This window comes from Scyliorhinus torazame, chromosome 14, assembly GCF_047496885.1.
Source record: "Scyliorhinus torazame isolate Kashiwa2021f chromosome 14, sScyTor2.1, whole genome shotgun sequence".
Lineage (NCBI taxonomy): Eukaryota > Metazoa > Chordata > Chondrichthyes > Carcharhiniformes > Scyliorhinidae > Scyliorhinus > Scyliorhinus torazame.
Genome location: NC_092720.1, coordinates 206,296,948 through 206,312,736, shown reverse-complemented (window position 1 = coordinate 206,312,736; position 15,789 = coordinate 206,296,948). Strand labels below are relative to the sequence as shown.

Here is a 15,789-nt window from a genome sequence, read left to right as displayed (position 1 = left end):
AGGACACCTCAGAGGGCAGTGAGGCTATATGGGTAGAGATCAGGAATAAGAAGGATGCAGTCACAATGTTGGGGGTTTACTACAGGCCTCCCAACAGCCAGCGGGAGATAGAGGAGCAGATAGGTAGACAGAATTTGGAAAAGAGGAAAAACAACAGGGTTGTGGTGATGGGAGACTTCAACTTCCCCAATATTGACTGGGACTCACTTAGTGCCAGGGGCTTAGACGGGGCGGAGTTTGTAAGGAGCATCCAGGAGGGCTTCTTAAAACAATATGTAGACAGTCCAACTAGGGAAGGGGCGGTACTGGACCTGGTATTGGGGAATGAGCCCGGCCAGGTGGTAGATGTTTCAGTAGGGGAGCATTTCGGTAACAGTGACCACAATTCAGTAAGTTTTAAAGTACTGGTGGACAAGGATAAGAGTGGTCCTAGGATGAATGTGCTAAATTGGGGGAAGGCTAATTATAACAATATTAGGCGGGAACTGAAGAACATAGATTGGGGGCGGATGTTTGAGGGCAAATCAACATCTGACATGTGGGAGGCTTTCAAGTGGCAGTTGAAAGGAATTCAGGACCGGCATGTTCCTGTGAGAAAGAAGGATAAAGATGGCAATTTTCGGGAACCTTGGATAACGAGAGATATTGTAGGCCTCGTCAAAAAGAAAAAGGAGGCATTTGTCAGGGCTAAAAGGCTGGGAACAGATGAAGCCTGCGTGGAATATAAGGAAAGTAGGAAGGAACTTAAGCAAGGAGTCAGGAGGGCTAGAAGGGATCACGAAAAGTCATTGGCAAATAGGGTTAAGGAAAATCCCAAGGCTTTTTACACGTACATAAAAAGCAAGAGGTTAGCCAGGGAAAGGGTTGGCCCACTGAAGGATAGGCAAGGGAATCTATGTGTGGAGCCAGAGGAAATGGGCGAGGTACTAAATGAATACTTTGCATCAGTATTCACCAAAGAGAAGAAATTAGTAGATATTAAGTCTGGAGAAGGGTGTGTAGATAGCCTGGGTCACATTGAGATCCAAAAAGACGAGGTGTTGGGTGTCTTAAAAAATATTAAGGTAGATAAGTCCCCAGGGCCTGATGGGGTCTACCCCAGAATACTGAAGGAGGCTGGAGAGGAAATTGCTGAGGCCTTGACAGAAATCTTTGCATCCTCACTGTCTTCAGGGGATGTCCCGGAGGACTGGAGAATAGCCAATGTTGTTCCTCTGTTTAAAAAGGGTAGCAAGGATAATCCCGGGAACTACAGGCCGGTGAGCCTTACTTCAGTGGTAGGAAAATTACTGGAGAGAATTCTTCGAGACAGGATCTACTCCCATTTGGAAGCAAATGGACGTATTAGTGAGAGGCAGCATGGTTTTGTGAAGGGGAGGTCGTGTCTCACTAACTTGATAGAGTTTTTCGAGGAGGTCACTAAGATGATTGATGCAGGTAGGGCAGTGGATGTTGTCTATATGGACTTCAGTAAGGCCTTTGACAAGGTCCCTCGTGGTAGACTAGTACAAAAGGTGAAGTCACACGGGATCAGGGGTGAGCTGGCAAGGTGGATACAGAACTGGCTAGGTCATAGAAGGCAGAGAATAGCAATGGAAGGATGCTTTTCTAATTGGAGGGCTGTGACCAGTGGTGTTCCACAGGGATCAGTGCTGGGACCTTTGCTCTTTGTAGTATATATAAATGATTTGGAGGAAAATGTAACTGATCTGATTAGTAAGTTTGCAGACGACACAAAGATTGGTGGAATTGCGGATAGCGATGAGGACTGTCAGAGGATACAGCAGGATTTAGATTGTTTGGAGACTTGGGCGGAGAGATGGCAGATGGAGTTTAATCCGGACAAATTTGAGGTAATGCATTTTGGAAGGTCTAATGCAGGTAGGGAATATACAGTGAATGGTAGAACCCTCAAGAGTATTGAAAGTCAAAGAGATCTAGGAGTACAGGTCCACAGGTCATTGAAAGGGGCAACACAGGTGGAGAAGGTAGTCAAGAAGGCATACGGCATGCTTCCCTTCATTGGCCGGGGCATTGAGTATAAGAATTGGCAAGTCATGTTGCAGCTGTATAGAACCTTAGTTAGGCCACACTTGGAGTATAGTGTTCAATTCTGGTCGCCACACTACCAGAAGGATGTGGAGGCTTTAGAGAGGGTGCAGAAGAGATTTACCAGAATGTTGCCTGGTATGGAGGGCATTAGCTATGAGGAGCGGTTGAATAAACTCGGTTTGTTCTCACTGGAACGAAGGAGGTTGAGGGGAGACCTGATAGAGGTCTACAAAATTATGAGGGGCATAGACAGAATGGATAGTCAGAGGCTTTTCCCCAAGGTAGAGGGGTCAATTACTAGGGGGCATAGGTTTAAGGTGAGGGGGCAAGGTTTAGAGTAGATGTACGAGGCAAGTTTTTTACGCAGAGGGTAGTGGGTGCCTGGAACTCGCTAGCGGAGGAGGTGGTGGAAGCAGGGACGATAGTGACATTTAAGGGGCATCTTGACAAATACATGAATAGGATGGGAATAGAGGGATACGGACCCAGGAAGTGTAGAAGATTGTAGTTTAGTCGGGCAGCATGGTCGGACGGGCTTGGAGGGCCGAAGGGCCTGTTCCTGTGCTGTACATTTCTTTGTTCTTTGTACTTTAAACAGAAAATGACATGGAGAAAGCTGTCCAATCTGGTAGCTGTGTCTCTTAACTTCCAGCTAACAGAGTTAGCATGACCACCTAACCACTTTGGCTTGTGGTCACTACAGTCCCAATGCAGTGTGAATTATCCTCTGATATTTCCTTCTTAAAACGTGTGCTCTACACGAAGGAATATAGGTGAAGGGGTAGTCCATTGTTGCCATTTCAAGGGTCCCTTGATGCCATGAAGCCTTTTGTGGAACATTACAAATGCTGAGATATCCCAGGCCATGGTCACACAAATGGACAATTATGATGCAGGCTCTCTTAAATACAATATGACCAGGGATGCTAGCTGAAATACATGCTTCTGAGACTATGCCGTTATCGAATGGTTCCTTGGATGAGGGGGTTATTCTCTGAGAAAGGCTGTACACTGTAGGTCTGTAACCATTGGAGTTTAGAAGAATGAGAGTTAATCTTATTGAAACAATAACATCGTGGGCCGACCGTGACAGGGTGGGTGCTGAAGAGGATAGACGCACTGAAACATAGAAAATAGGAGCAGGAGGGGGCCATTCGGCCCTTCGAGTCTGCTGCGTCATTTATTATGATCATGGTTGATCATCCAACTCTCTAGTGTGATTCCGCCTTATTCCCATATCACGTGATTCCCTTCATCCCAAGTGCTATATCTAACTTCATCTTGGAAGCATAACGTGTTTTGGCCTCAACTACTTTTTGTGTAAGTGTTTCTCTTGTGTGAGTGGCTGAACTCAGTGACGCCGGTTAAACATTTTTAAAAAACTGTCACTGGAGTCGGAGATAAGGAGATTTTTTTGACTTAAAAGTTTCGTACGTCTGTGGAATTCTCAGAACTGGAGAGCGGTGGTGTCTGTATCATTGAACATTTTAAAGGCAGGATTAGATCGAATCTTGGTTAACAAGCGAGTCAACGAGTATGGAGATAGGCAGGGAGAGGGGACTGGGGGTACAATCGGATCCGGGCCAATGGACTACCCCTGCACCTATATCATATGCCCATATGTAATGTCAATCTGTGATACAGATATTACTACTTGCGTATCAATGCGTTTATATGGAGGAGTAAACTTTTGGAAGATTGCAGACTTATACAGCATACTACTGATACAGCGACTTGTCATTTGCAAATAGGGTATTCGTTATCTTTCTCAATCGTTCTGTTATGTCACAGTCAAAACGCCATGATATAAAAATGTACATCAGAACGCTCTAATAATCAGCCACATTTTGGCTTTACAATCACATATAGGCTATACCAGGTGGATGAAATACATCTTTTGTGGGGAAAAAAATCTAAATGTGTTGGAGTACGATATGGTGTGTTTCAATGGGGCGCATTTGGAAAGAATTTGGCGGTGGGGGTGGCTTTTAGTGTGGTTCTGGTGGTGGTGAGCAAACATGTCCTTATATCAGAACAAGGCAACTGGGTGGCTGGGAAGTTGGCATCAGCAATAGAGGAAGTAGAAAAACATCTGGACAAATTTCCAAATGCCTATTGAAGACCTAAATAGTGACATTAGACTGGAGGTTGGCCGATTGAGCGCTTTAGTGCGCCATAGGAAGTAAGAAGACCAGGTAGTTTAGTATTCGGTGTTGCAATAAATCAGCAACGAAACCAAGAAACAACAAACAAACATCCCAAAACATATTTGTTATTTAAAAGTTCGACATTTTCAAGTGATTAGCTTAACAGTGCACAGTAGCTCAAGCGCTCGGGAGCGGAGTCAGCGGGGCCGACGAGCAGGAGAGAGAGAGGGGGACTCGCCGCTCACCAGTGGCAGCGACCGCGTGGTGAGCGGCGAGACAGAGACTCCGGCCCGCACCAGGAAACTTCTCTCCCAAACCCTCCTGACCCAGTGAAAAGGAAGGGAAAAAAAGAGAAGGAGAAGGGGGAAAAATAAAAATAAATAAATAAACAAAGGGACAAGGAAAGAGAGAAAGGACGGGAGGAAGGTAACCAACCACAAACCCTCCCCCCACCACCCCACAAAAAAAAGGGAAACCCTAAGCCCGAGACAGACCCCGCGAGAGCAAAGGAGCGGGGGAAGTGAGAGCAACCCCAGGGTAAGGAACAGCAGCGGGGAAAGAAAGAGAGACAGACAGATGGCTGGAGGAAAGAAAACCACCAAAGTGAAGGGACAGCGAGACGCAGCAGCAGCGAGGGTAAGGTGCATGAGCGGCGGACGCGCAGGCAGGCGGCCCCACAAGACGAGACGGAGGTACAGGCGAGCCTGAAAGGGAAAACGATGGCGGACCAAGCAGTGAGCAGGACGCAGCGACCAGCATAAAGGAGGCGCTCTGGTCGGAGCTCCAAGCAATGATGAAGGAGACGACGCACAAAATGCAGCAGACCATCGAAGGCCTGGAAAGGGAAGTGAAGGCGCAGAAAAAAATGATTCTGGAGTTGGAGAGGGCCGCCTCGGACCAGAGCGACAGGGTGATAATCATTGAAGCTGAGGTCAAAAGGTTAGTAACGGCCCAGTGGAGCCTAAAAGGGAAAGTGGAGGACCAGGAAAATAGGTCCAGATGGCAGAACATTAAAATAGTGGGTCTGCTAGAGGGGACAGAGGGCAGAGACCCAACAGGCTACATCACCCAAATGATGGGCAAGCTAGTGGGAAAGGATGTACTCCAAAAACCCCCGGAAACAGTCACTCCAACCCAATCCCAAAGCCGGGGACCAGCCCAGAGCAATTATTGCGAAGCTGCACCGGTTCCAAGGCGGGGAGAGAATCCTAAAGTGGGCCTGGCAAACGAAACAGAGCACGTGGGAAGGGAAGACCATAAGGGTGTATCAGGACATTGGGGCGGACCTAGCCAAAAGAATGGCCGAATCAACAAGGCGAAATCAGCACCGCATAAAAGCAAGGTAAAATTTGGGATGTTATTCCTGACCAAACTCTGGGTAACATTTGAGGGGAAAGAGCTGTATTTTAACACCCCAGCGGCGGCTGATGAGTTTGGTAGAGCAAACAAGCTGGGGGAGGAGCACACCCAACCGCAATGGGGGTGGAAAAAGAAGGGAAAACCAGAACAAAGAGCAGAGGACAGACCATAAACAAGGACAATGGACTCATGAACTGTGCACATGTGTGTTATGCCTTGCACTGGACCGTGCTGTCTTGTTTCAAAGCTTGTCTCCTCTCTCAATGCAATGGGGGTGGGGGGGGGGGGGGGGTAGTGGAGCGAGGGAAAAGAGGCTGACGAAAGCAAACAGGAGGGAGAGACAAGGGCCATTTGGAGAAAGATTAAACAGGGCCATAACTGGGCGAATACTGGGAGGTGGGCCACGGAACTGGCGAGGAGGGACAGCAGGCGAGGGCATGAAGGAAGGAGGGCCATGGCTCCCCTCTCAGGGCAGGGGAAGCGCCTGGCACAAGAAGGGGATGGGTGGCAGAAGGGGGTGGTAGAACGCAGGGGGGGGCAAAGGGACAGGGGCTAGGAGCGAGCGGTGTCTGGGGGAGAACACAGAACAAAAGAGAAGCAAAGAGAAGGGTGTGATAGTGGAGCAGTACAGACATAGGCCCCGGCTGGCATGGAGCAGGGCGAGGAACCAAGAGGGCGCCGCAAACAGCAACTCGAGAGGGCGTCAGGGCGGAGGGAGACACCGGAGGGCAGGGCCGCACCCGTGTGGCGTACACACAGCTGGTGGCCACATTTGGTGCCCCCTGGGCAAAGGGAAACCACTGAGCATTGGGGCCCGACCCCATGGTGAGAGCTGTGACCTTGGCCATTTTGGACGCCCCCCTCGCAAAGGGAAACCCCAGAATGCAGGAGCGCATCCACCAGCTAAGTATGGGTGATCCCCCATCAGGACTGTTACCTGGAATGTAAGGGGACTCAACGGCCCAGTGAAAAGATCCAGAGTGTTCGCCCACCTAAGAAGCCTTAAAGCAGACATAATCTACCTACAAGAGATGCACTTGAGGGAGAAGGACCGACAGCTGGTAAGTAAGGGCTGGGTGAGACAGACGTACCACTCATGCTAGAGAACCAAACGGGCTTTGTCAAGAGTAGGCAGCACACAGCGAACATCAGGTGGCTGCTGAATGTGACAATGACCGCCCCATCCCCCAGGGAGAGAACACCAGAGGTCATTGTCTCCCTGGATGCAGAAAAGGCCTTTGACATAGTCGAATGGAACGACCTCCTCGAGGTATTGGAACGGTTTGGGCTTTGAGCGGGATTCAGCGCCTGGGTGAGGCTCCTGTACAATGCTCCCAAAGTGAGTGTCCGAACTAACACCACCAGCTCTGAATACTTCCAGCGACAGAGAGGAACAAGACAGGGCTGCCCCCTGTCCCCACTTTTGTTTGCGCTAGCGATCGAACCCCTGGCGATAGCCCTGCAGGTCGCACAAAGCTGGACGGGAATCCGGAGAGGAGACAGAGAGCACAGAGTCTCAATCTATGCAAGTGACCTGCTCCTCTATGTCTCGAAGCCTCAGGAGCGGCTGAAGGCGCTACTGCAAGCACTGAAAGAGTTTGGAACACCCTCGGGCTACAAACTTAAACTGGGCAAAAGCGAGACATTCCCAGTGAACCGAAAAGGGGGAGGAACAGAGCTGAAGGGGCTCCCGTTCAAAATGGCCCAGAACATATTCCGTTACCTGGGGATCGAAATAGCCAGAGGCTGGACACAGGTCCACAAATGGAACCTGACCAGCCTGGTGCAGGAAGTAAGAAAGACCTTCAACGGTGGGGCTCACTCCCACTCTCCCTGGCGGAAAGAGTGCAGATGATCAAGCTGAACACACTGCCAAAGTTCCTCTTCCTGTTTAGATCCACCCCGATCTTCATCCCCAAGGCCTTTTTCCAAAACATAGACTGGCTAATCAGGCGTTTGTGTGTGTGTGTGGGGGGGGTGGGGGGGGTGCATGAACCCGAGAGTTCCCAACCCGACACTGCAGAGAGGGAAAGTCAGAGGGGGCCCGGCTCTACCGAATCTACAATACTACGGGCAGCAATGGCAGAAAATGTGAGGTGGTGGGTACAAGAACCCGACACAGATTGGGTACAAATGGAGGAGGCATCCTTTACCCAAAAGGAACAACCCTCCGGGCCTTGGCCACAGCAGCACTCCCATCCTCATCAACAAGGTACACAACGAGCCCAGTGGTAGCGGCCACGCTGAGAACGTGGATCCAGTTGAGACAGCACTTCGGGATAACCAAAATGTCTCTTATGGCCCCCATCTGCGGCAATCACTGATTTCCCCTCCAGCCATGCTAGATACCACCTTCAAAAGATGGAGGCGGGCCAGGGGCACACTGATGGTCAGGGACTTCTATGTAGGGCGCAGACTGGCAACACTGGACGAACTGACGAGGAAGTGGAAACTAGCAAGAGGACAGGAATTGAGACACCTTCAAATAAAGCACTTCCTCCGCAAAGAGACAGTAGGGTACGCCGGGGGCACAGAAAGCACACTGCTGTAGGACCTGATAGGCACAGGCAGCGAGAAGGGGGGGCTATGTGGGAAAATGTACAGACAACTACTGGACAGAACCCAAACACCACTGGGCGGGACCAGACAAAATGGGAGGACGAACTGGGGACAGAGGTAGGATTGGGACTCTAGAACGAAGCACTGAGCAGGGTGAGATCCACCTTCTCCTGCGCAAGGCTAAGCCTAATGCAGCTCAGAGTGGTGCACAGAGCGCACCTGACCAGAACCCGAATGAGCAGGTTCTTCCCGGACGTGGAGGACAAATGTGAGCGGTGCCAGAGGGGCCCGGCCAACCACACCCACATGTTTTGGGCTTGCCCCAAGGTTGCTGGGTTCTGGACAGCCTTCTCCGGGGCAATGTGGCAATGTCCAAAGTTGTAGGGGTACGGGTGAAGCCATACCCAATAGTGGCAATCTTCAGGGTATCGGAGCAGCTAGAGCTACACATGGGGAAGGGGGCCAATGCCCTCGCTTTCGCTTCGCAAATCGCATGCTGGAAAATCCTGCTTCGGCTGGCGATCGGCATCACCATCCAAAGCTGCAGACTGGCTCGCTGACCTCCCAGAATCTCTCCACCTGGAGAAGATTAAGTACGCCATCCGAGGGTCAGAGGAAGGCTTCCTGGATACTTGGGGGCAGTTCGTCGGCCTGTTCCAAAACCTGTTCGAGGTCAACAATGAGGAGTAAGCCAGGGGGGAAAAAAGGATGAAGAACCAAAGGACTGTGCAACCCGGGGGGAGGGGGGGGAGAAAAATGGGGAAACCACAAGAGAAGAGGAAGGATGCTGCAACCAATGGGGGGGGGGGATGAAGGGGGGATATCATAGACCGATCCAGAGGGCAGCGAAATGTACGTACAGTTAGTCAAATGAAGGACAGAACAAATCTCTCTGTAAAATAAAGCAAATTAGCGCGGGTAAGAAAAATGTAATGTATAGAAGAAACGACTGTTTATAAATATGAGAAGAGCCAATAAAAATATTTTCAAAACAAAACAACAGTGCACAGTAATTTAAAGGTGAGTATAACTTATCAGAAGGGGAATCGAAGTGGAAGCTGTAACGATAGGGATGTGTCGGGAGGGAAAATTTGGAAGAGGGGAAACGATAATGGCATTATATAATCATTGGCAAAGCAGTCTGGATGTAGATGAGCATTGAGGCCTGTCGGGTAAAATGTTTCATTGAGCTAGTCAGAAATTGAAAAAAATAACAACAGTATTTTCAATTATATAACGAAGAGTATAAAGTACGAGGGTGAAGGATTACAGATTCGATTTTTCAAAGCATTGACCAAGCCACATTTATGGTATCTAATTGCGGAAACCAAATCCGAGCTACCAATTCTTAGGTGTGGCAGAATGAAACCGCGAAGGAGAAGAGACCAGAGAAGGTCAGATCCATTCCATCTGACAGGGATGAATAGGAAACTAAGCAATAAGGAGAGAGGGCAGAAATGTGCTAGAAGACCAAATTCAACCATGATCATATTTCATGGCGGAGCTGGCTGGAGCACGCTCGACGGTCCGTATAGTCTACACCTGCTCCTATTTCTTATGTGTCCTATCAATTTCCCTCGGCGGCCATCGCTCGCTCGTTCTATGTATCTAACTGTCTACCGACTGACCACCGACCTACCTGTCTACCTGCCTGCTTACCTACATTTCCAGCCACCCCACTGACGTACCTATTCCCTATGAACCTACCTTCCTCCCTGTCTAACTACCTAACTATTTGACTGTACCTATGTCTATCTATCTATCTATCTATCCATCTATCTATCTATCTATCTATCCCCCATTTATATTTAATATTTCAACGACAAAAAAAACTGTTATTTAAAGATATTCTTTAGCTGGTATTCAAGAAACGTAATTCAATTAAACAAGTTTGGGATAACTTTGGAAATAGCCCAAAATCAATTTGTTCATTCTTAATTACAGTGTTTTGTTGTTTTTAGTTAAATGTAAGATGTTTGAGGGTTCACATTGAACAACCTATCTGATTAAAGATAAGAATAAACAGATCAAATTTAAATATGGGGGACGAATGGTAGCGATAGTGAGAGGGTGAAACATTGAAACCAATTTTGTGTTTTCAAGTATTGTTCAGACAGAATTGGTCACACCTTTTTTTGTTTTTCTGGGATATTCTAATCTGTCAAATTTAAGTTATTACAGCGCATAATTAAAGTTTTCAATAATGTGACAAGAACGCTTAAGGCACTCGGATCGATCTACCCTTACCCTTGTTTTGGCAAAACAGCTGATGCATTACAAATCAAAACTGAAAGAGGAACTGGTACCAAAATAAGAAACATTTTATGAATCCACTTTTCAAGCACGGGAAGAGATTAATTCCAGACCTTATTGGATGAAGAGACAATTCACTGGGCTGTGCGTGACGTGGCAGACAGAGAGAGAGAGAATCACCCTCTGACATGTGGACCGACACAGTATAATTTTAGAATGTTGCTAGAAGCAGCAACATTTCCCTGTGAAATATGCCGACAAAATTGACAATGTTTCTGAAGCCGGGTTAAAAGATCCAACACTTCCGAAAAGCAAGCTTACTGAAAAACAAATCTATTTTCTATAAAAAATGATAAAAACAACGTGAAGACTTTTTCAAATGAACAGCCCGTCCCAAGCGATTGACGTGTACAGCGAAGCTCAAGATCCCGAACCTGCATAGATCATCCTATTGTGGCCACAGACGTCTACAAAATAAATTCGAGTAATAAGAATACAAAATTCCATTGATTACCGCCAAATAGATTATCCTGTCCGCGAAATCCCGTGTACCCTGGCTAATGGAATAGGTTTTTAACCATGCTTTTCACGGGATATTTTCCTTCGGAGTTGTCGATTCGAAAGTCAGCTTACACCTCAGTTGCTTGGTGCGTGGTTGGCATGTGGATGGTTTAATCACTGAAGTATGTACAGCTTGTCAGCATGGACGCAGTTGCTATTTTCTCATCCTTCCTGGGCGTGGTTGCTAGATTTGAATCCCCCTCTTGTGCGAGACAGTATCATCCCCGTGACTGTGTCCTCGGCAGCTGCCTCCGCCAGCGTTGGTGGTTTCTCTGAATGACAGGGGGCAGGGCACGTGATTTTGAAATAGGAAATCCTCATTGTGTTGTTTGCTACCCTCTGCTGGTATCAACTAACAGCACAGACAAAACTGAAGATTCACTCGCCAGTTGCATTAATATGGTTTTATTCTTTAACTCAGGCTTTAGCTATTTATTTATTAAAACAGGTACATACGTTTGAAGACTCAGGACTTGAACAAAAATATGTCAGCATTGTATTCCATCTGCCAGACCCTAGTCCATTCACTTGAACTATCCAAATCCTGCTACAGACTTCCAGTATCCTCTGCACTTTTTATTTTACCACTCATCTTAGTATCGTCTGCAAACTTGGACACATCGCACTTGGTCCCCAACTCCAAATCATCTATGTAAATTGTGAACAATTGTGGGCCCAACACTGATCCCTGAGGGACACCACTAGCTACTGATTGTCAACCAGAGAAACACCCATTAATCCCCACTTTTTGCTTCCTATTAATTAACCAATCCTCTATCCATGCTACTACGTTACCCTTAACGCCATGCATCTTTATCTAATGCAGCAACCTTATGTGTGGCACCTTGTAAAAGCTTTCTGGAAATCTAGATCTACCACATCCATTGGCGCCCCGTTTTCCACCGCACTGGTAATGTCCTCAAAAAATTCCACGTAAAGGCTTTCTGTCTGTTCCCATGATGTTCTTTCTGTAGATGCAGGTTTTCAAACAGACAAATCTACTGACTTAATTTACCATCATGCCTCATGGCATGATATTGGTCATCTTTTCATCTTTCTCTCTATATACGTATGTATATTATATATATATAGCTTCTACAAATATATAAGACAAAAAAGAGCGGCTAAGCTAAATATTGGTCCTTTGGAAGATGAGAAGGGAGATTTAATAATAGGAGACGGGGAAACGGCTGAGAAGCTGAACAGGTTTTTTGGGTCAGTCTTCACAGTGGAGGACACAAATAACATGCCAGTGACTGATGGAAATAAGGATATGATAGATGAGGACCTTGAGGTGATTGTAATCACTAAGGAGGCAGTATTGGGCAAGCTAATGGGGCTAAAGGTAGACAAGTCTCCTGGCCCTGATGGGATGCATCCCAGAGTGTTAAAAGAGATGGCTAGGGAAATTGTAAATGCATTAGTGATAATTTATAAAAATTCACTAGACTCTGGGGTGGTCCCAGAGGATTGGAAAGTAGCAAACGTGACACCACTGTTTAAAAAAGGAGGTCGGCAGAAAGCGGGTAATTATAGGCCGGTAAGCTTAACTTCGGTTGTAGGGAAAATGCTGGAATCTATCATTAAGGAGGAAATAGCGGGATACCTGAAGGGAAATTGCCCCATTGGGCAGCCGCAGCATGGGTTCACAAAGGATAGGTCGTGTCTGACTAATTTGGTAGAATTTTTTGAGGACGTTACCAGTGCAGTAGATAACGGGGAGCCAATGGACGTGGTATATCTGGATTTCCAGAAAGCTTTTGACAAGGTGCCACACAAAAGGTTGCTGCATAAACTAAAGATGCATGGCATTGAGGGTAAAGTGGTAGCATGGGTAGAGTATTGGTTAACTAACAGAAAGCAGAGAGTGGGGATAAATGGGTGTTTCTCTGGTTGGCAACGTGTAACTAGTGGGGTCCCTCAAGGATCAGTGTTGGGCCCGCAGTTGTTCACAATTTACATAGACGATTTGGAGTTGGGGACCAAGTGCAATGTATCAAAGTTTGCAGACGACACTAAGATGAGTGGTAAAGCAAAAAGTGCAGAGGATACCGGAAGTCTGCAGAAGGATTTGGATAGGTTAGGTGAATGGGTTAGGGTCTGATAGATGGAATTCAATGTTGCCAAGTGTGAGGCTATCCATTTTGGGAGGAATAACAGCAGAATGGATTATTATTTGAACGGTAAGATGTTAAAACATGCTGCTGTGCAGAGGGACCTGGGTGTGCTGGTGCACGAGTCGCAAAAAGTTGGTGTGCAGGTGCAACAGGTGATTAAGAAGGCTAATCGAGTTTTGTCTTTCATTGCTAGAGGGATGGAGTTCAAAACTAGTGAGGTTATGCTGCAATTGTATAGGGTGTTGGTGAGGCCGCATCTGGAGTATTGTGTTCAGTTTTGGTCTCCTTTCCTGAGAAAGGACATATTGGCACTGGAGGGAGTGCAGAGGAGATTCACTAGGTTGATCCCAGAGTTGAGGGGATTAGATTATGATGAGAGGTTGAGTAGACTGGGACTGTACTCATTGGAGTTTAGAAGGATGCGGGGGGGATCTTATTGAGACATATAAAATTATGAAGGGAATAGATAGGATAGATGCGGGCAGGTTGTTTTCACTGGTCGGGGAAAGCAGAACTAGGGGGCATAGCCTCAAAATAAGGGGAGGTAGATTTAGGACGGAGTGTAGGAGGAACTTCTTCACCCAAAGGGTTGTGAATCTCTGGAATTCCTTGCCCAGTGAAGCAGTTGAGGCTCCTTCATTAAACGTTTTTAAGAAAAAGATAGATGCCTTTCTAAAGAATAAAGGGATTCGGGGATATGGTGTACGGGAGAGTGGAGCTGAGTCCACAAAGATCAGCCATGATCTCATTAAATGGCGGAGCAGGCTCGAGCGGCCAGATGGCCTACTCCTGTTCCGAGTTCTTATGTTCTTATGTTCTTATGAATATATATTAACATATTTATGTAATATAAATTATTAATTGGCATATGATCTTCCCATCAATCGTTCCCTTTGTTGCAAAAACAACTCCATCTCTAGTTTATTTTCCATTGTAACTTCCCAATACTTTAACATAAGCGTAATGTAAGCGTGATGAAACAAAATAATAATCATATCTATTATCACTAAATGCGATATGATTCGTTCCCATGAGTAAAGGCGTATATTTGTTCCCCAGTTTCAAATATCACCCCACCAACTAGTTTCTTCAATTTCATTCATCTCACTTATTGTAACACTTTCTGATATGTCTTATGAGTATATTTAAAGGACATTTCTTAAAATTTCTGGCAACAGTTGTATATTTGTCACATATTTTTCCGAACAATTCTTAAGTTCAGATTTAGTTCCCTCCGTGATTTTACGTAACGTTTGCTTTCGTTTTTAAATGTCAGGTACCTCAATTTTACCAATTCTAGCTGAAACCCGGCTTTTATGCTAAATGGGGGTTTCTCAACAGAGCGTTTTCTGGTCCCATATCAATATCTGCTCAGTGAGATGGCAATACAATATTATCCTTCACCGCCTGTGTGCCCCTTTTGATCTCTGTCTTTAGGCCTTCTACCTTCTAGGGTAGAAGTTATATTCTCATTTGTCCTAAATCCACACTTGGCTTGATCAGATGGGTATATTGGATATGAACCGATTATAATTTTGCTGCGTTGCTGACATTTGTCCAGCATAATTGCTACCAATGTTTTCGTCCATTCTACCGCAAATACGGGTGTATAGCTGTGCCTCATCCACACGTCATGCTGGTTGATTCCAATGTTTTCTATTTGAAAGACCGTCATCCCAGATTCTTCAGGTGGGATGATGGGAATTCCTAAAACTACCCCTATTGCTTCTCCGCTGATCCCTTTATATTCTTCAGTGATCCGTTTTAGTTAGCTATCTATTTTGGCACCCTGTAATTTGCAGGTTAATGTCCCAATTGCTCAAATTTTGTAACTGCTCATCACTAATCCATGATGGCACCAATCCTTCTTTCAATTCATCAAAATTTCCCCTCAATTGCTACATCATCCTATTTCCATGAACACTCCAAATTATTTGATTCGGATTCTGTTCTGAATTATTTGCCTTCTCTTTTATTATCTAGTTAATTCTTTCTCTATATTCTTCCAGTATTTTCACAATAACTAACCCTGCTTGAATTGTTTCTTCATTTACTTCCGTTTCTTGTTTAATGCTTTAATTCAATTTACCCTAATAAAATTTTCAGCACTTATCCTGTTGAAACTCAATATTCCATCCAAATTTGCGAATCTAAAGTGTCAACAGTAGCCATTCCTTTACTGTGCAAGGGTGCCACATCGTTTACCACACCCCTCTTTCTTCTACTCGTTCCCCATCATTCCCTACTTATTGGCCTAACAATATTTCTGTCTGTCGGTTATATAATCTCTTGATCCGGGTAGGATACCAATTCAGGAGGCCTCTTTTAACAATATTTTAAACTATTGATACTAATTCATGGTATACATTATCATACATTTCTTCGCAATTTTGTTGTATTCATTCACGGGACGTGGGTGCCCTCTCAGTCTCGATTCTTTCGCAAATGGGAAGGTTTAACCCCATTTACTCTGTCCAGACAAGATCCGTCATGATTTCTGAGCACCTCAGTCAAAATCCCCCTCGTCATTTTTTCTCCCAGGAAAATTGTCCTAACCTTTCCAGACCATATTAATAACTGAAGATCTTCATCCCTGGAACCATTATCATTCCAAACCTTCTCGGAACTCTCTCTCGTGCCTTCATATTCTTCCTAAAGCGTGAACCCCAGAACTTGGTTCAATACGTCAGTTGACTTCTAACCTATGTTTTAGACGTTCATCATAATTCTATGTTTTAGAC

The 15,789-nt window shown here is 46.0% G+C and overlaps 1 protein-coding gene across 1 annotated transcript in view; it reads right to left on the bottom strand.

Annotated features, from left to right (window-relative positions):
* Positions 1–11,045, bottom strand: part of LOC140389418 (uncharacterized) — a 28,205-nt gene extending 17,160 nt beyond the window's left edge. The window contains exon 1 of the mRNA XM_072473562.1: positions 10,885–11,045. The gene's annotated coding sequence lies outside the window, so the exon portion shown is untranslated. The remainder of the gene's footprint in view (positions 1–10,884) is intronic.
* Positions 11,046–15,789: the final 4,744 nt, after the last annotated feature.